At 34.0% G+C, this 22,652-nt stretch overlaps 2 non-coding genes across 2 annotated transcripts; both read right to left on the minus strand.

The window, feature by feature from the left end:
* Nucleotides 1–796: 796 nt before the first annotated feature.
* LOC131183520 (small nucleolar RNA R71) lies at nucleotides 797–903 on the minus strand. The gene has a single exon (XR_009151570.1). It is a non-coding gene; the product is annotated as a small nucleolar RNA R71 (small nucleolar RNA).
* Nucleotides 904–18,120: 17,217 nt separating this feature from the next.
* On the minus strand, nucleotides 18,121–18,227 carry LOC131183732 (small nucleolar RNA R71). Its single transcript, XR_009151758.1, has one exon. It is a non-coding gene; the product is annotated as a small nucleolar RNA R71 (small nucleolar RNA).
* Nucleotides 18,228–22,652: the final 4,425 nt, after the last annotated feature.

Here is a 22,652-nt window from a genome sequence, read left to right on the forward strand (position 1 = left end):
GGGTATTATTTTATACCCTTGTAGATAATCTTGATGTAAATATAAAAATGTTGTATGTATCAATGTAGTTGAGCAGTTGTAAATAAATTGTAATAATATTATTTTGGATTCTCTTCTGTAAATTTAAAATTTGTACATATGGATTTTCTGCTTTATGCTTGGTGAATGGAAATATTAAATATTTTGAGATGAGAAAACTTGATTTGTATTGTGAAATTATTTTGAAGTGCATTGAATTGAGATGATTGAGTTATTGAAGGTTGGGAGTTGTGAAATATTTTTGGAAGTGCTTTTTACAGGTCTTTGAAGAACTGGTTTCTCAAAATATAGAGGGAACTCTGTCAAAATTTTTATAAAATTTGCGGCAAAAATAAAATGGACAAAAATTTTTACTAGTATTTAAGCTTTGAATAAATGGTTTTTAATTCTCACTAAAATGCTCACCACTTCCAAAATGTAAGAAAATCGTTTTAAAATCCCTTGTAGGGTACTTAATGAGTTATCAGTAGGTGAAATTCGGTAGTTCATTAAGTATTCTACGGGATCATGTTATGCCTTACAGAGGGGTAAGGTGTGACAGGATCCACATATTCATTTAAAGGAATTTCATGTTGTGTGTTCCAGCATGAAACCTCAAGGAGTTTCAGAGGATGAAATCAAGCTTTGAGCTTTTCCCTTCTCACTGGAGGGATCAGATAAGGATTGGTTGTATTACCTTCCTTCCGGATCTGTCAACTCATGGAATGGGATGAAGCAGATATTTCTGGAGAAGTATTTTCCTGCTTCCCATGCTGCCAACATTAGAAAAGAAATTTGTGGCTTTAGGCAGTATAATGGAGAGAGCTTGTATGAGTACTGGGAGAGATTTAAGAAGCTGTGTGCAAGCTGTCCCCATCATCAAACAAGTGAGCAGCTGTTGATTCAATATTTCTACGAGGGACTTATACCAATGGACCGCAGTATGATAGACGCTGCTAGTGGAGGAGCTTTGGTTGACAAGACACAAGAAAAAGCAAGAAGGCTGATTGCTAACATGGTAGCAAATTCTTAATAGTTTTGAATGAGAATGGATCACACACCTATGAAGGTTAATGAGGTAAGTACATCTAACCTTGAGAAACAAATTTCTGATTTAACTTCTTTGGTGAGACAGTTGGCTGTAGGGAATATGCAAACTATTAAGGCATGTGGAATTTGTTCGGGTTCGGGTCATGCTATTGATATGTGTCCTGCGTTACAAGAGGATGAATCAATGCAACATGCTAATGCAGTAGGACATTATGGACAGCCACAACACAGGTATGATCCCTATTCGAATACTTATAATCCAGGATGGCGAGATCATCCCAATCTGAGTTATGGGAATCAACCAGTGCAAAACCGATACCAGCAGCAAAGACCACAAATGAATCAACCACCTCCACCTCCACCTCCACCTCCACCTCCCTCAAATCAAGGTATGTCACTTGATGAAATTGTTAAGGCTTTGGCTAACAATACCCAAAAGTTTCAACAGGAGACCAGAAATAGCATTCAAACTATAGAGAGGCAGATTGGTCAGTTAGCCTCATCTGTGAGTAAGCTGGAAGCTCAAGGTTCTGGAAAGCTTCCATCACAAACAGTCATGAATCCTAGAGAAAATGCAAGTGCGATACTGTTACAAAGTGGGAAAGAAGTTGATAATCAGATTCCACATGAGCCAATAAAAAAGAGGAAGCAAGGAGAAAAAGAACAAGGAAAAAAAAGAGTCTGAAGTTCCTGAAGTTGAGGTAAATACTGAACCTAACTTGAATACGATGGATAATTCGGTTCTTCCTCCATTCCCCTGTAAGTTGGCTAAAAATAAGAAAGAAGAATGAGAGAAAGAAATTTTGGAGACTTTTACGAAGGTAGAGGTGAATATACCTTTACTTGATGCGATCAAACAAGTTCCTAAGTATGCTAAATTTCTTAAGGAACTATGTACAACAAAGCACAAGTTGAGGAATAATGAGAAGATCAGTGTGGGGGAAAATGTGTCAGCATTAATTCAGCAAAAATTAACCCTAAGTGTAAGGATCCAGGTTCGTTTTCTATTCCCTGTAGAATAGGTGATTTTAAATTTGAACGTACAATGGCAGATTTAGGAGCATCTATTAATGTTATGTCAAATTCAGTTTTTCAAACTTTAAATTTGGGTCCTTTGAAAGAAACCAGTGTCATTATTCAGTTAGCTGATCGTTCTAATGCTTACCCATTAGAAGTAGTTGAGGATGTGTTGGTGCAGGTTGGAGAATTGATTTTTCCTGTAGATTTTTATATTTTGGATATGGAAGAAAGTATTCCCACATCAAAGTCAGCTTTGATTTTGTTTGGAAGACCTTTCCTAAAAACTGCCAAGATAAAAATTGATGTGGATGATGGTCCCTTAACTATGGAGTTTGATGAAGAGACTGTCAAATTTAATATCTTTGATGCCATAAAGTATCCTGCTGATGATCATTCTGTTTTTTTTATTGATGTTGTTGATACAACTGTGCAGGATGTTTTTGAGTTAAGTATGGAGGATGACTTAGAAGTGGTGATTAGTCAAGAAATTCAAGAAATCGGTACCAATCAACCATTAAGTGTAGAGGTTCAAGAGGCAGTAACGGCATTGTAGGCATTGTAGTCATTAAGTATGGAGGATGACTTAGAAGTGGTGATTAGGCACCAGCCCTTGAACTCAAGCCTTTACCTGAGCATTTGAAGTATGTTTACTTGGGAGACAATGAGACACTTCCAGTTATCATCTCAAGTAATTTAACAAAGATTGAAGAAGACAGATTGACTAGGGTTCTGAGACTACACAAGGAAGCAATTGGATGGACAATAGTTGACATCAAAGGTATAAGTCCATCAGTGTGCATGCACAGGATTTTACTGGAAGATGAGGCTAAATCGAGTAGAGAAGCCTAAAGGAGATTAAACCCACAGATGATGGAGGTTGTGAAGAAGGAGATTTTAAAGCTACTGGATGCAGGAGTGATTTACCCAATTTCAGACAGCAAATGTGTAAGTCCAGTCCAAGTAGTGCCAAAAAAATCTGGAGTCACTGTGGTAGCGAATCAAGATAATGAACTTGTTCCAACAAGGATTCAAAGTGGATGGTGAATGTGCATAGACTACCGCAAGCTGAATTCAGCAACAAGGAAGGACCACTTCCCACTACCATTCATTAATCAGATGCTTGAGCGGTTAGTAGGTAAGTCTTATTTCTGCTTTCTCGATGGCTTTTCTGGATATAACCAAATTGTGATTGCACCGGAGGATCAAGAGAATACTACCTTCACTTGCACTTTTGGAACTTTTGCTTTTAGAAAGATGCCCTTTAGGCTTTGTAATGCACCTGCCACATTTCAGAGATGCATGCTGAGCATATTTTCATATTACATTGATACTTGCATTGAGGTGTTCATGGGTGATTTTACTGTGTATGGTGATTCATTTGATGCATGTTTACATCATTTAACTTCTATTCTTGAGAGATGCATTGAGAAAAATCTTGTTTTGAATTATGAGAAGTGTCATTTCATGGTGGAACAGGGGATTGTTTTGGGTCATGTTGTCTCTAATAGGGGTATTGAGGTGGATAAATCTAAAAATGATTTAATTGTGAACTTACCCTACCCCACAACTGTGAGGGAAGTATGCTCATTTCTTGGTTATACAGGTTTCTATCGTAGGTTCATTAAGGATTTCTCTAAGATAGCATTGCCTTTGTCTAAACTCTTGCAAAAAGATGTTTCTTTTGAGTTCAGTGAAGAGTGCAAGGAGGCTTTTGACAAATTGAAATCTGCATTGACATCACCTCCTATTATCCAGGCTCCTGATTGGATTATACCATTTGAAATTATGTGTGATGCGAGTAATTATGTAGTGGGAGCAGTTTTATGGTAGCTTGTTGGGAAGCTATTTCAAGTGATTTATTATGCATATAAAACACTCAATTTAGCGCAGCGCAATTATTCTACAACCGAAAAAGAGTTTTTGACTATAGTTTTTGCTTTAGATAAATTTCGGTCATATTTGTCTGCTTCTAAAATAATTATCTTCTCTGATCATGCAACGTTGAAGTATCTCTTGGCAAAGAAGGAAGCAAAACCAAGGTTGATTAGATGGATCCTTATGCTGCAAGAATTTGATCTTCAAATCAAAGATAAGAAAGGAGTAAAGAATCTGGTAACAGATCATTTGAGCAGGTTTGGAGTTCATAGAGGTATAATCAGTGACTAGGGCACACATTTTTATAATAGAACTGTTGAGGCATTATTGAGGAGATATGGTGTTTTCCATAGAGTATCTACAGCTTATCATCCTCAAACAAGTGGGCAAGCAGAGGTGTCTAATAGAGAGATCAAGTCTATTTTGGAAAAAACAGTGAAACCAAATAGAAAAGATTGCAGCCTTAGACTTGATGATGCATTTTGGGCTTATAGGACTGCTTATAAGACACCAATAGGTATGTCCCCCTTCGGATTGGTATTTGGTAAGTTGTGTCACCTTCCTGTGGAGTTAGAACATAAGGCTTATTGGGTTGTTAGACAATGTAATTTGGATTTGGATACTGTTGGTGTGGAAAGAAAATTGCAATTGCAGGAATTAGAGGAAATTCGACTTGAAGCTTATGAGAACTCTAAGATCTATAAAGAAAAGACCAAGGCATTCCATGAAAAACTAATTCTAAGGAAGCAGTTTGTGGTTGGACAAAATGTTTTATTGTATAATTCCATATTGAAGTTGATGCCTGGTAAGTTGTGTTCTCGTTAGATTGGACCCTTTGTTGTTATTAATGTGTTTCCTTATGGTGTAGTTGAAATTCAAATTTTAGAAACTAATAAGGTATTCAAAGTCAACGGTCAGAGACTCAAGCCATTTTATGAAGGGTTTCAGGAGCATATAGTGGAGGAACTCAAATTGAGTAACCCAATTTATGAGGATTAAGGAGATTTGCCATGTCGAGCTAATGACAATAAACAAAGGCGCTACTTGGGAGGCAAACCATGGGTGGCTTGTTAGCCACAATCAGATTTGTTTTCTTTCCTCTATTTTATTTTATTTTCTAGCATTTTTTTTCTTCTTTTCTTTTGCATTTGGGCTTTACATTGGGGACAATGTAAGTTTTAAGTGTGGGGGAGGAGAAATTTGTTGCTTTAATTTAAAAAGAAATAATAATAATAATAAAATAAAAATAAATAAATAAAAATAAAAATAAAATTTGTTCTCATAAGCTTTATTCATGATTCTATATTAACTCTCGGAGAGAAGTGCTTTGTCCTTGAAATGACTTTTCTATTTTAGATTGAATTTTTGATATTTTAGTAAAGGTAATAGTAACTTTAATGATGGATTTTCCCTTTTCTCCATACCATAGAAAAATTTTTTCTAGCATAAATCATTTAAGCTTGACTTAATGGTGAAATGATTAATTATGTGTACTTTAAACAGTGTCATGCATATTTCAGAACTTTGTTTAATCTATCAGGGCACTTTATAATATGTAGATGCATAAATTGGGGGAAATAAAATGTTGAACTTGAAAATTGCTCTGCTATTTTAGTTAAGCAAGCTAACCAGGGGTCTTCATGAATTCCATGTCGATTATCAGGCCAAAAGCTAGCTAGGATTTGTGCAAGGTACTTCTCTAAAGGTGACGGTTGAAAAAAAAAAAAACGGTGACACCCCTTACTCATCTACAGTGTAACCGAGCAGGATATGCAACTCAGTGTGCCGGAGCACCAATTCATATTTTAATTACAATTTATCCCTTTTAATTCATTTATTTACAATTTTTGATAAATCTGAATTTTTCTAAATTTTTTTATAGAAAATCTGGCAGAGTGCCGGCTGTAAATTGGAAAAACAGTTCTTCTGAACCTGTTTAAAAATACTTCCAATATAATTTCCAAATTCAAACTCCATTATACACATTTCAAATCAATCTCAATATCTCAATCTCAAATCACAACATTATTTTCAAAATTTTTTTCTTTTCACTTCATTACTGGAAGCACATTCATAAATATTTCTCAACATAATATACAGAAAATTTCAATAATATGAAATTTCATAGATTTACATCATCAAATAATTTCAAGAGTTTATAGTTACAATCCCAAAACTAATACAAAATACAACATACAAAATGCTACCCAAAACCCTAATGTCCTACCATATGCACTGCAGAGGTGAGGTGACTATGGACTCCGGATGCAGCTCTGAAGGCTCACCCTGCCTAATGTCTGCTTGGCTCCCCAGCTAGGTCTCTAGTACCTGCACATGCCAAAAGCGACGCGCTAAGCAATTCTGCTTAGTGGTGACAATATAAAATAAAATAAAATAAAATAGAAATAAGTATGCAGAATGTATGATTACATTTTTTGGGGTATACTTAATTTCTGATATTATTTGCAATATTATTCGATTAAAATTTAGTAAGGTTTATTATCATTGCCCGAGTAAACCATATTAGTTGACTGGACTGGATAAACGGGTAAACTAGCACTGAGTACTAAGTACCTCGGACCATCACACTATCGGTCACATTTGATCTCCCGGTGTGCAACAGAACAGCTAATAAGCTGTAATAATTATCAAGGTTAAAACCTGAGTGTAACAACTCAAATAACATAGCCAAAGGCTATTATGTCACAGAATGTCATGGGAAGCCATGAAACACAGAATGGCATGAAGCCATATGCAGTAGTGCTAACAGAACCCTATTGGCATGCCAACCTATCCAAACCAAGTTGACCAAAAGTTTGCCCTAATCTGGGTGACCTGCATTCTACCTGGGCAAAATAACCAAATAAACAGTGTTTAGTCTTTTGGCCATAACTCAGTGTAGAAAGGTCCAATTGACCTGAAATTTTACCAGCAACAAGCTAAAATATAGAGCTACAACTTTCATGAAGAAACCTAATCCAAATTATGACCAGAACATATTCAAAAAGTGAGTTGCAATCATTGTTCCAAGTACTATAGATTTGGTCAGTCCAGAAATTCTGGACAAAATTTTAATCCGGCTAGTTGTGGTTTTTGGGCCATAACTAGAGCTACAAAACTCCAAATGGAGTGATTCAAAAAGGGAAATACAACTAGACAAAATAAGGAACAACTTTCATGTTGATTATTTTGCCAAATTCCCACTGTAAAAATGACTAATAGAACAGTAAAAACAAAGCATGAAAACTAAAAATTCTGTCCAATTAACATTAAGTTTAGAAATGGTATTGGCAATCAATACCAATAAATTTAAAATGCAAAATGTGGTATTTTGGGAGTATTAGAACCAATGTACCTATTGCCTATGCAAAAGTCAACATTTTTGTTGACTAATGAATGGAATAGTAACACTAAAACTTAAATTTCAAAAATTGTGAAACTTAAAAGTGTAAAATGCCCTAGTATACCTAGCAAGATTGGTTTGGATACGTTGGCATGCCAATAGGGTTCTGTTAGCAGTACTGCATATGGCTTCATGCCATTCTGTATTTCATGGATTCCCATGCCATTCTGTGACATAATAGCCTTTGGTTATGTTATTTGAGTTGTTACACTCAGGTTTTAACATTGATAATTATTACAGCTTATTAGCTGTTCTGTTGCACACCGGGAGACACAATGTGACCGATGGTGTGATGGTTCGAGGTACTTAGTACCCAGTGCCAGTTTACCCGTTTATCCAGTCCAGTCGACTAGTATGGGTTACTCGGGCAATGTTAATAAATCTTACCAAATTTAAATCGAATAATACTGCAAATAATATCAGAAATTAAGTCTACCCAAAAATGTAAACATATATTCTGCCTGCTTATCTTTATTTTATTTTATTTTATATTGTCACCACTAAGTAGAATTGCTTAGTGCGTTGCTTTTGCCATGCGCAGGTACTGGAGACCTAGCTGGGGAGCCCAGCAGACATTAGACAGGGTGAGCCTTCAGAGCTGCATCCGGAGTCCAGAGTCACCTCACCTTTGCAGTACATATGGTAGGACATTAGGATTTTGGGTAGCATTTTGTAATTTGTAATTTGTATTTTGTATTAGTTTTGGGATTGTAACTATAAACTCTTGAAATTATTTGATGATGTAAATATATGAAATTTCATATTCTTGAAATTTTCTGTATATTATGTTGAGAAATATTTATGAATGTGCTTCTAGTAATGAAGTGAAAAGAAAAGAATTCTGAAAATAATGTTGTAATTTGAGATTGAGATTTTGAGATTGATTTGAAATGTGTATAATGGAGTTTGGATTTGGAAATTATATTGGAAGTGTTTTTAAACAGGTTCAGAAGAACTGTTTTTCCAATTTACAGCCGGCACTCTACTGGATTTTCTATAAAAATTTCGACAAAAATTCAGATTTATCAAAAATTATAAATAAATGAATTAAAAGGGATAAATTGTAATTAAAACATGAATTGGTGCTCCGGCACACTGAGTGGCATATCCTGCTCGGCTACACTGTAGACGGGTAAGGGGTGTCACAAAAACTGTGATAAGAGAGAAGTACCATTTTCAAATATAAAATAAAAAAAAGGGCATTCCTACCTCCCCTAAGATTTGCAAAGAGCTATAATTGTTATGCCTTGATAAATTAGCCTTGTGTTTTGGTATGTATTGACTTAAAATTTTATGGAACTTTAATTGTGTGAGCTTAATTGAATTCAAGCCTTTTGTTTTGTGTTGGAAAATTATTGATATATTGGTATGGTGTTGATGGAATTTATTATGATGGTTATTACCTTACTTGCCTCTTCTTTCAAACTTTTAATCTTTTATTAGAGAATGTTGTGATAGGCTGAAGTTAAGGAACTTCTAAGTGGAGTTGATTGAGAGTTTAAGTCATGCTTAAGGACAAGCATGGAATAAGTGTGGGCCAATTTGATAAGTGCATAATTTATTAATTTTACTCCCATCACATTTAGTGTTTTTAAAGTGTTTTTATGTTTAATTCAATTGGTTAAGTATAGTTATCTATTAGGCACATGTTTAGAGAATTGTTGAAATAATTGTGTTAAATGGAGAAATTTGACTCTTACTGTATTTTTCAGGGTTTTGGTGAAGTTCCAGAGCAATATATTGTGGAAGGAAGCTTGAAAAGGTCGAAGGATTGAGAAACATTATTGATACAAAGTACATGGGCCGTGTAAGCATAACTAGAGACCCGTGTAACATTCTGCAGAAGGAATCCAGAGAACCGAGGAAGAAACAAAGTACACGGGCCGTGTAAATTGACGTGTAAATCCTAGAGACCCGTGTAACTTTCTGTGCCCATGAGAAACATGCCCATTCAACTCTAGTAAGTTACACGGCCCTGGGCCATGTAGTGATACACGGGCCGTGTATCCGTCGACAGTCAGATTCCTGATTTTGCTCCAGTTGCAGTTTTTGATAGAGACTCTAGAAAAACCTAACCCTAAACCATTTATTATAAATAAAAGAGATAGCAACCACACTAGATAGATTGAGACGCCTGCAAAATCATTCAGCATCCTCTCCATTCATTTTTAGAATTCTTCTTTATTTTCCTTTTATTTTTCTGTAAGCCATGAGTGGCTAAGTTTTAATTCAATTCAAGGGATTCAAGTTCTTTTGCTTGATTTGTGAGACCAGGTTCTTAATTTAATTTATGTCTTTTTGAATATCTATTGTTTTCTGATTTCTTTGTCTTTAATCTATTGAATGATTTGCTAAAAAGGCCTATTAGTTAATTGTTTGATGAGATCAATTGCTAGTTCATCTTTATAATCTATAATTGTTATGTAAGATTGAACATAAGTAGCAATTAGGTTTTATTGATTATGATCCTAGTTTTCAATAATAACCTAAGGAAACAATATAGTGGATTAAATGATTTATGCTTCATAAATTGTTGTTCAGCTTAACTACTTCCTTTTCTTAAAGCAGTTATTAATTTGATGAAGATTGTTTAATACCAACTCAGTTAATAATTAGAGTCAATAAAAGTGCTGGGCTCGAATTGATGAGTATAGGGAAGTCAGGGGTTTACCTCGTTGTTTGGTAAATCTATGTTAAGTATTCAATAAGAGATAATTACATTTCTTTTGTCTATGATCAAATCAATGCATTGGAATCAGAATTACCTTAGACTGAAGATTGTTTAAATTAAGATTTTCATATTTAGTTCATGAATTTCTAATTTCTTCTGATTTTGTGTTACAAAACCCCCCACCAATCTTTATCTCTTCCATTTCCTATTACACAAGTCACGAAAATCCAATAATTCAGTCTCTAGGGTTCGACCTGGACTTACCATTTGCTATTGAAAATATTGTATAGTTGGTAATTTCAGTTAATTTAATTTTTAGTGGATTCGACACCCATCAGGACTATTGCGAACACAGTAGAAAAGAGAAAATCACAAAAAAAGATTTTTTAAGTAGGTCAAATAATTATGTCAAGGATCCGGAAGAAATATCAAATAACTTGCAAACCGGATTGAACCAGCGAGGGGTAATTTGGTCAATTTACCCCTAGAGCTGACTCCTGACTTAACTGTCGAATAAAATTTGAGAAATGAAAATTTTGAAATGTAGATTTAAATTGAAGAGGTAAATGAAAAAGAAATAAAAAAAGAAGTGAAAAATCAAAAATCAAATATTTATGACATCACCCCCATGACATAAGCATGATCTCATTAAAACTATTATTTTAAATTATGAAATTTAAGGATAATTACACATTCATAAAGATAAAAATTTAAAAAGAAAATACACTTTCTTCTTCCCCATAATCAGTTGTCCCTCTCTCTTGGCTCTCTCTCTCAAAAAAATCCTCCATAACTAAGCTTGCTCAAGCTTTCAAACTCCTAACCTCACCCTAAAATTTCATAAATTATTTACTAAACACCCTTAACTAGACCTTGGTGAGAAGCTTGGAACAAGAAAGAAAGGGAGAAAGTGAAAGAAAGAGAAGATTGGATATTCAAGAAAATGTTAGTGGTTTGAATTGAAAAGTTATGCTTAATACTTATGTATTTAGTGTAAGTAGCTTAGATCTTAACTTAAAATCAAAAGAGAATAATTATTGGGGGACCAAAAAGGAAATTTCGTCCAGCCTTAGTTATGGTTTGAAATGAATGATTTTGATGTGTTTAATTGGTTGTTGAGGTTGAATGAAGTATGTAAACATTGCATGTGCACTTTGAATGCATTAGATTTGAACTCTATGTAATTAAGGCTTTGAGCATGTGAAAAATTGAAGAAAAAGTTGAGAATTAGTCAATTGATGTAAATGACCTTATTTGAGTTGAGAAATGGTCAATTGTGACCACTTGTGGTGTGTGTGAATTGTTAGAACCAAGTTTCAATTCGGATTGGTTAGGGTCAATATGCTGATAGCTTGACCTAGGTCCTTTTTAGGGACCAAAACTGGAAATTTACCATCCCAATTGATGTGAGGTCAATTGGGAATGAAATTAGACACAAAATGGACCATTTTTCATTTAGGAATCATGCCCAAAAAATAACCATAACGTAGTGAACAATTAGGCCCAATCTGGATTTGGGCACACTGCCCTGTACAAAAATGACTAAATAAATAATAGTTACTTAAAAGACCATAACTTGGTCTAGGAAGGTCCAAATGACCTGAATCTTATACCAATGGAAAGCTGAGACATAGCCCTATAACTTTCATGAAGAAAGCAAACCCAAATTTTGACCATTACTGATCCAAAAACTCACCTGCAGTCAGCACACTAAAAACTGCCTATATCCAGAAAATGCCCAGAATTCTGTCTAACGCCAAATCTGGCCAGCCTTAGAAAAATAGGCATAACTTGGGCTAAAAAACTCCAAATTGAGTGATTCAAAAAGAGAAATAAATTTAAGACAATAAGGAACAACTTCTGTGAAGAAAACTTAGCCAAATTCTCACAGTAACCAGACCAATGGAACAGTAAAAAATAAGGGACCAAAATTGAAAAATTATAATTTCTCTTAGGAGACTTAGAAATTGAGTTGGCAATCAATGCCAACAAAATTGACACCCAAAATGTGGTATATGGGTGCAATTAGAACTAATAAACTATTAAGTATAGACAAGTCAACATTTTGACTTAAATAGTGCCATGAATAGTGCCACCATACACAAAAAATGTGAAAGACCTAAAATTTAAAAACCGTAATAGGTAGGATAAGTCTACAAAGAAATTGTTGGAATTTAAGTATTAGAAATGGATACTGAAGCACGTTAAATTTATGTGTTTCACTTGGAAAGGGATCTTCAAAGGAGAAATGAAAGTTTGAGTAAATTGAGTCGACAAAAGACATTTGTGCACAACTAGATTTTAATTGAATTTGTTTTGAATATTTTACATAATTAAATTATTTTATTTTTCCTTATGCACTATGTTTATCAATTATGGGATTTATTTCAATGATTATTAAAATTGGTATAGCAAGCATGAGTTTAGTTTTGTGAAATATTATTTCAACAATTATTGAATACTGTTTTGGATTGGATAAATTATGTTTGGAAAATTGTGTTGGAATTATGTTTTGAATTGTGACGGGTAATTTGTATGAATAAAATACAAAATTTTGTTTTGGATTGTGATGAGCATAAGAAAATTATGGAATATTGGAATTGATCTTGAATTAATATTGTGTTGTGATTTATGCTCACAAAAAAAAAAAGATAAAGAGATTCATGATATTGTTTTATATCCCACTATAGATGCTTGACTAGGTTATTACCCATCTCTATATCATTTGTTGATGAGACGATGGAGTTAGCTTTTTTTTGTTTTGAATACCATGGTATGTGCACAGGCTTAAATTCTCCTCTTATTAAAGGTTAGATCTAAGTTTTTCATTGACCCTTTCGGAAGTTCCATTATTGTGTTGTGTATTGTGCACGATGATTCGACCTCCCCGACCATAGGGAGTTAGAATTCTGATTCGAACTCCCCGACCATAGGGAGTTAGAATCATCCCGAAGATGGCCCTTCAGATTAGTCTTGCATAGTTAGTGAGATAAAGAATGGGTTTTGATTGATAAGAAATTGTGATTTTAAATGAGATCGTGCACAAATGATTTTGTTAAAATAATTGGTTATTTCCATAATTGCAGGAATTGTTTTTATTATTCAGTTGTGATTTGACAAATTGAAATTTTGATTAAGGTTATTTTGACAAATGACTATTATTATTGTCAATGAAAATTTTGAAATTTGGAAATTGATTAAATTACGAGACTCCAAAATTTTTGGTATAATTATTGTCAATGTGTATTATATTACATTTTAAATTATAGTTGTGCACTACTGAGTTCACCACTCAGTGATAACTTTGTATGCTATTGCAGGTGAGAGTAGAAATAGAGCAGTTGAGTGAGATTTCTGCAGCTACACCTTGAAGACTGCTTGTGATTAGCCTTGGGTATATTATAGGTATACCCTTGTATATTAGATTTTGATTATGCATGTAAATATGTGTGTGTAAATTATTTGAGCAGATGTATAAAACTTTTGAAATGTTATTCTGCGTGTGTAATGGAAATGCAAATTTAGTTGTAACAATAATTTTTAGTACCTTAATGAATGAATTATTTACTTTCTTCTGGAAATTGAAAATTATGGACGATTTCTTTTATGTTGAGTTTGGCTTGAAAAGTGAATTGAATTGATTGTGATGAATGAGGATATGAAAATGAGTGTATTGGAGCTGTGGTTGTTTTGAAAACATGGAGAGTGTATTTCTTTGTAGGTTTTAAGTTTGGTTTTCTCAAAATACAGATGGCACTCCGTAGAAAATTTTCCAAAATTTGCGTAAAAATAAAAGTGGACAAAAATTTTAACTATTCTTTAAACTTTAAGTAAATGTTTTTAATACCTACTATAAAAGCTCACCCCTTTTAAAAAGTAAGAAAATTGTTTTAAAATTCCTTGTAGTATATTTAATGGGTTACCGGTAGGCGAAGTACGGTAATTCATTAGATGTACTATGGGATCATGTTAAATCTTACTAAGGGGTAGGGTGTGACATGTTTAATGGTATATCTTAATTTATGACTTAGTGTCAATTAAAGGTGTTAGATACTTAATAAAAATTTGCTCACCACTTTTAAAATGAATGAAAATTGTTTTAAAATCCCTTGTAGTATATTTAATGGGTTATCGGTAGGCGAAATACGATAATTCATTAGATGTACTACGGGATCATGTTACATCTTACTAAGGGGTAGGGTGTGACATACCAATTGATCAATTTGAACATTAATAAGACCAATTGGCCATCAATTCTCAAAAATCCCTAATTTTACCCTAAAATCCTAATTGCCAAGAACCTTAAGTATCCAATTAGCACAATTCATACAAATTCACTTCACTAACCATGCTCAACACCTCTTAACACATCACAAATTATATTTAATTTAATTAAACTCATCAAATCCATCACCCTCACAAGCTGGCCGAATTTTCTAGGTTACCTATGAAGGAGCAGAAGCATGGAAATTGGTGCATTGGAGCATTGAATTTTAAAATTTTTTTTCTAGGGTTTCATGCATCATGCCACATCTCTTATGTGCCTAATTAATTTTAATACTCAATTGCATATTAAAACACTTTTAATATGCATTAGGATCTTCATTTTCCATTAAGATTGTGAATTAACAAATTAATTTAATTAGACCCTAATTTGAAAGAGGAATTTGGGCATTAACCTCTTTGATGCACTATGGATGCAATTGACACCTTTAGGAAGCTCCTAGGACCCCAAGTGTTGTCCCTCTAGATTGTCCACACCAAGATCACCAATGGCAGCCCCCAATTTTGCTTCTCAAGCCTTTGCCAACCAATTATAATTTGGGGTTTTACTTTTAGAGAGGTTATATATGTGTATAGGACACTAGAAACAATTCCTAGCAATTTGAATTCAAAGGGAATGAATGATTCTCTTTGAATTGATGATGAAAACAAGAAGAGGGAGAGGGAATAGTAGCTACCGCCACCCTTAGAATAGTGAGAGGTATAATTTTAATTCTTCTTTCTTTCTCTTTTATAATTAGGTCAAATAATCACTTAAACCCTTTGCCACATGTTACCACCACATTGCATCTTATTTTTAATTGACTTCATCTCATTAAGCCAAGTGTTAAAGCTAGACTTAATCTTGACTTAGATCATCTTGCATGATAGGAAGACAAATGGCAAATTTATATGGTGCCACATGTCACCATCTCATGGTGCCACATGTCACCATGTGAAATGAGCAAATTACCCTTATGTTTTAATTTTGAGTTCTCAATCCAAAATCATTATTTCCCATCTTCTAATCAATTTATATTAAATATAAATTAATTAATTAATCTCTATTAATTAATTTCTCACAATTAAATTCATATTTAAACACTTTAAATATAAGTTTAACTTTTACTGTACATCCAATAACCTAGATTTGGTTTCAAGCCATGCTAGGGACTTTGCAATCTCATTGCAAACCAAACCTATTTAATTAATCAATTAAACTCTTTAATTAATCAATTAAATCACATTCTTCTTGGTGATTAACTTGTGTATTTGTGTGACTTACTAGGCTCATCACTAATTGGCAATGAGATATGATATTAACTCTTAATATCATCAGAACTCTTTCTTACCATAAATGATTTCTCTAAATCATTTTAGGCATCTCATAGATTGTTGCACTCATTTCATATAGGCATTTTAGGGTAGTTTTTGTTGCACTCATTTCATATAGGCATTTTAGGGTAGTTTTGCATCCATTTTGCCCTTATATTTTAGTTTATTTTTTATTTTTAGCTTTATTTTAGCTTATTTGTTAACTTTAGATACTTTATATTTGATTTTTGTAATTTTTTTATTTTTTATAGGATTTTGTGGCAAATCGAAGATCAATGAATGCATTAGGAAGTGATTTGAAGAAATTTGGAATCCTTATGCATGGAGGAAAGTTGAAAAAATCAAGCCTTGAAAGAGCAAGTTAGCTGAAATTTGCTTGAGACTTTGCTTATGATGTTGCTTAGCGTATGTCATATAAGCTTAACCTTAACCCTGTTCAAGTTGAAAGTCAAGCACGGCTTAAATCCTACACATTCAAGCTTTTACTCCACAACCTGCCGAGAATTGCTTAAGATCTTGCTTAGGGTAAAGCGGCAGTGCTTAAGGTGCAGCACAAGTCAAGCATGAGCAGAAAAGTCCATTTTACTCCAAACCTATCGAGATTTGCTGAGGGTCTGCTTAACCTTAAGCAGATAATGCAACCAGAGGCTGAAATTTACTAAAGAAGCTGCTTAGGGTTAAGCCATACCCTAAGCAGACTGCCAGAACGTGAATAATGCTGCTGACTTGGATAATTTTATACCTCATTTCCTATCCACTCCTTGGCTCCTATTTACTTTTATGACAACTTTTTGGGACCATATAAATTCATCATTTCCTAGTTTTTGCCATAAGGGGAAATGGGAAGAAGCAAAAAAGAAAAGAAATATAAATAGAAAGAGAAGGAGAATGCCATTCTTCGGATGAGGAGCTGCTGCAACCATCTTTTGAAGCTCCAGAAACTAGAGTTTTGGGTTCTTCTACGTGGGTTTTTCTATTTTAGTCCTCTTATCATGTTTTTCTTTACTTTTCCATCAATCTTTCTTGTAAATACCATTATGAGTGAGTAAACTCTTTAGATTTCAGAGTTGGCAAATATGTTTTAGATTAATTTGTGGATTTCGATTGGGTATTTCCTTATTTTACATAAATACGAGTTTTGATCATTCCTTGTGTGCTTGATTTACTTACCTAATGTTGGTACCCATTGGGTATTGTGTTAATCATTGATTGAAGGACCGAAAGGTGAAAGTCATTGATAGATAATCAAGGATTGGAACTTAAAATCACCTAGATTTAGAAATAAACTAGGATTTTAAGAAGAATTAATGATTGGTTACAAAACTTAATGGGTTTTAAAGTAATCAAATAACATACGAAAGTAGGTTTGGTTATTTTAGAACACACTTTGGTTTGCTTGAAAAAGATATCAAAGGAATTTAGAATCAATTTCCTTCAAACTCTATTTTTCCCTTAAAAGTGGAATAGCCAAGACAAGTCCCAATTAATTAATGCATAAACCCCTAACTCTAGAATCACTTTTAACATAATTAGACTTTGATTTAAATTACCCATTATTAATTTAGTTTAATTGCAAACTAGATTTAGAATTTATTTGTTTGCTCTTTACCCGTTCTAATCAAATTAATCAATTTACCTTGCTCATTTACATTTACCATTTATTCATCAATCATTAGCCCAAATAATCGCTTCATTCATAGTTTGGTACTCAAATGGCAAATCCTCGTGGGAACGATACTTGATTCATCACTTTATTACTTGAGACGACTCGTATACTTGCGGATACGCCCATTAAGTTTTTGGCACCATTATCGGGGATTTGATTTTTGTTTGATATTGAACGATTGTTTGTTTGCTTAATTTGGGCATTTTATTTTATTTTCTTTTTACCATTTTACTTTGAGAATTTGTTTATTTTGTTTTTCAGGTACTTTATTTTATGAGAAGGACAAAAAGTGAAGAAATCAATTTATTCTTTGATCCAGAAATAGAAAAGACAACAAGAGCTTTAAGAGCATAATCTAAAAGAAGAAAAGCTGAATTTAAAGCTCAACAACAACAACAAGAAAGAGCACAAGAGCAAGAGCAATTACAAGAAGAAATGGCCAACAACAATAACAACCGCTCTGTGAGGGATCACGCCTTTCCTAACATTGGGGATTTCATGCCAAGTATCATAAGACCAAGAGTAGAAGCTAATAATTTTGAATTGAAGCCTGCACTCTGTCAGATGGTACAACAATCACAATTTGGAGGAAGTCCAAGTGAAAGTCCACATGTGCATCTAGCACACTTTTTTGAGATCAGTGATATGTTGAAGATAAATGGAGTTTCTGATGATGCAATTCGACTCAGATTATTTCCTTTTTCTTTGAAGGACTGAGCTAGAGAGTGGTTACATTCTTTGCCACCGGGTTTTATCACAATATGGGATAAACTTTCTTAAGCATTTTTAGCTCAATATTTTCCATCAAGCAAGACAGCTAAGCTAAGAAATGAGATGACTTCTTTTAAACCTAGAGATGATGAGAGCTTGTATGAAGCATGGGAGAGATACAAGGATTTGCAAAGGAGATGTCCACATCATGGGATTCCTAAGTGGATGCTTGTTCAATACTTTTACAATGGAGTTTCACCAGCTATTAGAAGTACAATTGATACATCTTCTGGAGGTGATTTTATGGAGAAATCTGAAGATGAAGCTTTTTCTGCTCTTGATAAAATTGCTTATAACAACTACCAATGGAGTTGTGAGAGGAATGAGATCAAGAAAACATCTGGTATGTTCGAGCTTGATGCCATGAATATGATTAATGCTAAGTTTGATGCTTTGATAAGGAAAATGGATAAGCTAAGCATGAAAGTAGATTCTTCAGCTGGAGGTTCTAATAATTCAGTAGAAGTTAGAGCTGTAAATGCCAATTGTGCAGCTGATTTTTTTTGCACTTAGTCAAGATTTTTCAAGTGAACAAGTGGATTATGTGGGGAACTACAATCAAAGACCAGGTGGTAACCCATTTTCTGCAACTTATGATCCAGCATGGAGAAACCACCCCAATTTTTATTGGGGAGGTAGATAAGGACAACACCAAAATTTTCAGCAACCTTCTGGGTATCAACAACATCAGAATTTTCAGCAGAATAGAGGTCCTTCTCCTAGAATTCCTAAACCTCAAAATGCACCTGCTCCACCTCTACCACAACAAGCACAACCAGATAAGACAGCTAGATTGGAAGCTACGATTAAGACTCTACTTGTGAGCCATCAAAGTCAACAAGATATGATTTCTCAATTAGCATCTAAAGTAGATCAAATGGCAACACATAATAAGATGTTAGAAAATCAAATAGCTCAATAAGCTAGTGAAGGAACGGAAGCGTGAAAAACACAAGATTATACCATTGAATTCAAAAAAAATTTCCCCTAGGGTCACATGCACCATGCAAGATTTATTTTTATCTATTTGATTTCAATGATAAACAACATATTAAAACTCTTTTAATATGTTTTTGGATCTGTATTTGCCATTTAAGATTTTAAAATTAATCAGATTAATTTTAGAACCCTAGATTAAATCAAGAACGATTACACTAACCTCTTGATGCACTGCAGCGTGTCTGCGCCTTTGAGATTCGTCTTCAGGACACCAAATGTTGTCCCTCTAGCTTGTCCACACCAAGAACACCTATGGCAGCCCTTGAACAGCCTCTAAAGCTTTTTCTATTAATTAGAAATTTAAGTTCTGCCTTTTAAGAGATTAGAGATGTAAACAGGACACTAGAAACAATTTCTAGTGTTCTTAATTCAAGAGATTGATGGCTAATCTCTTTGAATTGATGAGAGATGAAGAAGAATAGCTGGAGAGCCTCAAAGTGGCGTGACAAATGAGAGGTGAGGCTGCTAGTTATTTTTTCTTTTCATAACCACACTTAAATAGCTAGGTTAACACATTAAACCCTAGTCACATGTCACCTTTTGATTAGCTCTAGGTTTAAGTGACCCAATCACATTGTGCCAAGTGTCAAACCTATATTTAATCTTGATTTTAATCATCTTACATGATTTAAAAACATTTGGCAAGCTTATGTGTAATCCCATGTGTCACCATCTCATGGTGCCACGTGTCACACTGTGAAATGACCAAAATGCCCCTGTGTCTTAATTTTGAGTACTTAACCCAAAATAATTATTTTCTTCTTCTAATTAACTTATATCAAATATAAATTAATTAATTAATCTCTATTAATTAATTTCTCATCAATTAAATTCATATTTAAACACTTTAAATATAAATTTAATTTATACTACACATCCAATAATCTAGATTTGGTTTCAAGTCATGCTAGGGACTTTGCAATTTAATTGCAAACCAAACCTATTTAATTAATCAATTAAACTCTTTAATTAATTAATTAAATCATATTTAAATAGGTGATAACTCGTGTATGTGTGTGACTTACTAGGCTCATCACTAATTGGAAATGAGACATGATATCAACTCTTAATATCATCAGAACTCTTTCTTACCATAAATGATTTCTCTAAATCATTTTATGAACCTCATAGACCATGTTTAACACCTAGCATAGCATGCCATGGCCACCCAATTAGTAATAAGATTTACCTTAAATGAACCTATAATCATATGTTACCATGCACTAGAATCTCTCTGTTACAAAATCCCAACTCAAGGAGTCATGGTTTATGTCAAACTCCATTTGCTATGAATATTATGTTCTCTTTTAATTCCAGTTCTTGATTAAAAGATTTTTCTCATCAGAAACTCTTTTCTGAATAAATCTATCTGTCCTGGCCAGGAACTTGAAACATCAAGAACAATTAAATGAACATAGGATTTTATCTCTATTTACTTAGAGGAACAGATTCCATCTTGATCAACACCTATCTCCATATATAACTAGTGGGAGCCAACACATGCCCATATACCCATACATAGTACAAGTATGAAAGCAATATCAAACTCAAACTACCTATATACAAGATAACTGTGCTATCTCAGGTCTAAAGATTATATGCACTGATATAATTTATGACAAAACATTGACAAGAGTAAACTCCATGTGCTTGTCATAAGTTTCACTGGTTCGGCCTACTTATCATTTATAAGTGCCTATCATGTTTGTTATATGGCATGAGACTCACCATTCCATCTTATTTATATCTCATATAAATAACTTGGGAACAAACATGAATACAATCTTTTTGGATAAGTCACGTCCTTATTATGAAGTATCCTCGATTGTGAACCTATTTATGATACTTCGTGCTAGAAATATTGTCACTCATATTCTTAACAACTTAAGAATAATATTTCTAACAAAATATCAATGGACCTTTTCTATTACACATAAATATATTATGTAAACGGAAAAGTGGAAATGCCTTTTATTAATAAAAATATGTACAAGATACATACTAAATGATATGCTCTAGGGCATACTACTAACAATCTCCCACTAGCACTAGAGCCATTCATTTCAATAACTTAGACCTATCTTCTCAAGATATCGGTCTAACTGAGTCTGTGACATAGGCTCAGTGAACGGATCAGCTGGATTTTTCAGCTGATATTATTTTTTCTGCATGGCTATATCGCCTTGCCCAACTATATCTCTGATAATGTGGTAGTGCCTTTCTATGTGTTTGGATTTTGGTGAGACCTTAGTTCCTTAGCTTTGTATGATCGCTCCATTATTGTCACGATGTAGTGGAACTGTTGACTCAATGGAAGGAACTCATGTAAGTTCATCACGAACTTCTTTATCCAAATAGCTTCTTTGCGACATCGATGCGAGAATATACTCGACCTCGATGAGTGGAATCTGCGATCGTGCTCTGTTTGGAACTCTTCCAACCGATCGCACCTCCATTACAAATGAACACATATCCAGAGGTAGACTTTCTATCATCGATATCTGATTGGAAATCAGAATCAGTATAACCATCCAATTGCAAGTCTCCACCTCCATAAATCAAGAATAAATCCTAAGTTCTTCTCAAGTACTTAAGAATATTCTTGATAGCTATCCAGTGTTCCAAACCTGGATTGGATTGATACCTGCTAGTCAAACTAACAGCATATGTGATATCTGGCCTAGTACACAACATTGCATACATTAAACTTCCAATAGCCGAAGCATATGGAATCCTGGCCATCTTATCTCTTTCTTCGGGTGTCTTTGGAGACATCTCTTTAGAAAGATGGATACCATGTCTCACTGGTAACAGTCCTCTCTTGGAATCAAGCATGTTAAACCTCTTTAACACCTTTTCCAAGTATAGACTTTGGGATAAACCAATTATTCTTTTCGCTCTATCTCTATAGATGTGAATCCCAAGAATATAGGTTGCCTCCCCTAAGTCTTTCATGGAGAATGTATTTGACAACCATACCTTTATAGTTGTCAACATACCTGTGTCATTACCTATCAACAGTATGTCATCCACATATAAGACAAGGAAAGTGATAGCTCTGTCACTAACCTTCTTATATACACATGGCTCATCCTCATTTTTGATAAAACCAAAGGATTTAATGGCTTCATCAAAACGGATGTTCCAACTCCTCGAAGCTTGTTTCAACCCATAAATGGATCGCTTTAGCTTGCATACCTTGGAACCATCTTGGGATTCAAATCCCCTAGGTTGTTCCATGAAAATGTTTTTTTCAATGTATCCATTGAGAAAAGCTATTTTGACATCCATATGCCAAATCTCATAATCATAGTATGCAGCTATTGCTAATAAAATCCTAATTGATTTAAGCATGGCAACAAGCGAGAAAGTCTCCTCATAGTCTATTCCTTGCCTTTGGCGAAACCCTTTCGCTACTAGCCTTGCCTTATAGGTCTCTACCTTTCCATCAGAACCAATTTTCTTCTTGAAAACCCATTTGTTCCCTATAGGTACAATACCTTCAGGTGGGTCAACAAGATCCCAAACTTGATTCTTATACATGGAATCAATCTCGGATTTCGTAGCATCAATCCATTTTG

Source organism: Hevea brasiliensis, chromosome 9 (genome assembly GCF_030052815.1).
Source record: "Hevea brasiliensis isolate MT/VB/25A 57/8 chromosome 9, ASM3005281v1, whole genome shotgun sequence".
NCBI lineage: Eukaryota > Viridiplantae > Streptophyta > Magnoliopsida > Malpighiales > Euphorbiaceae > Hevea > Hevea brasiliensis.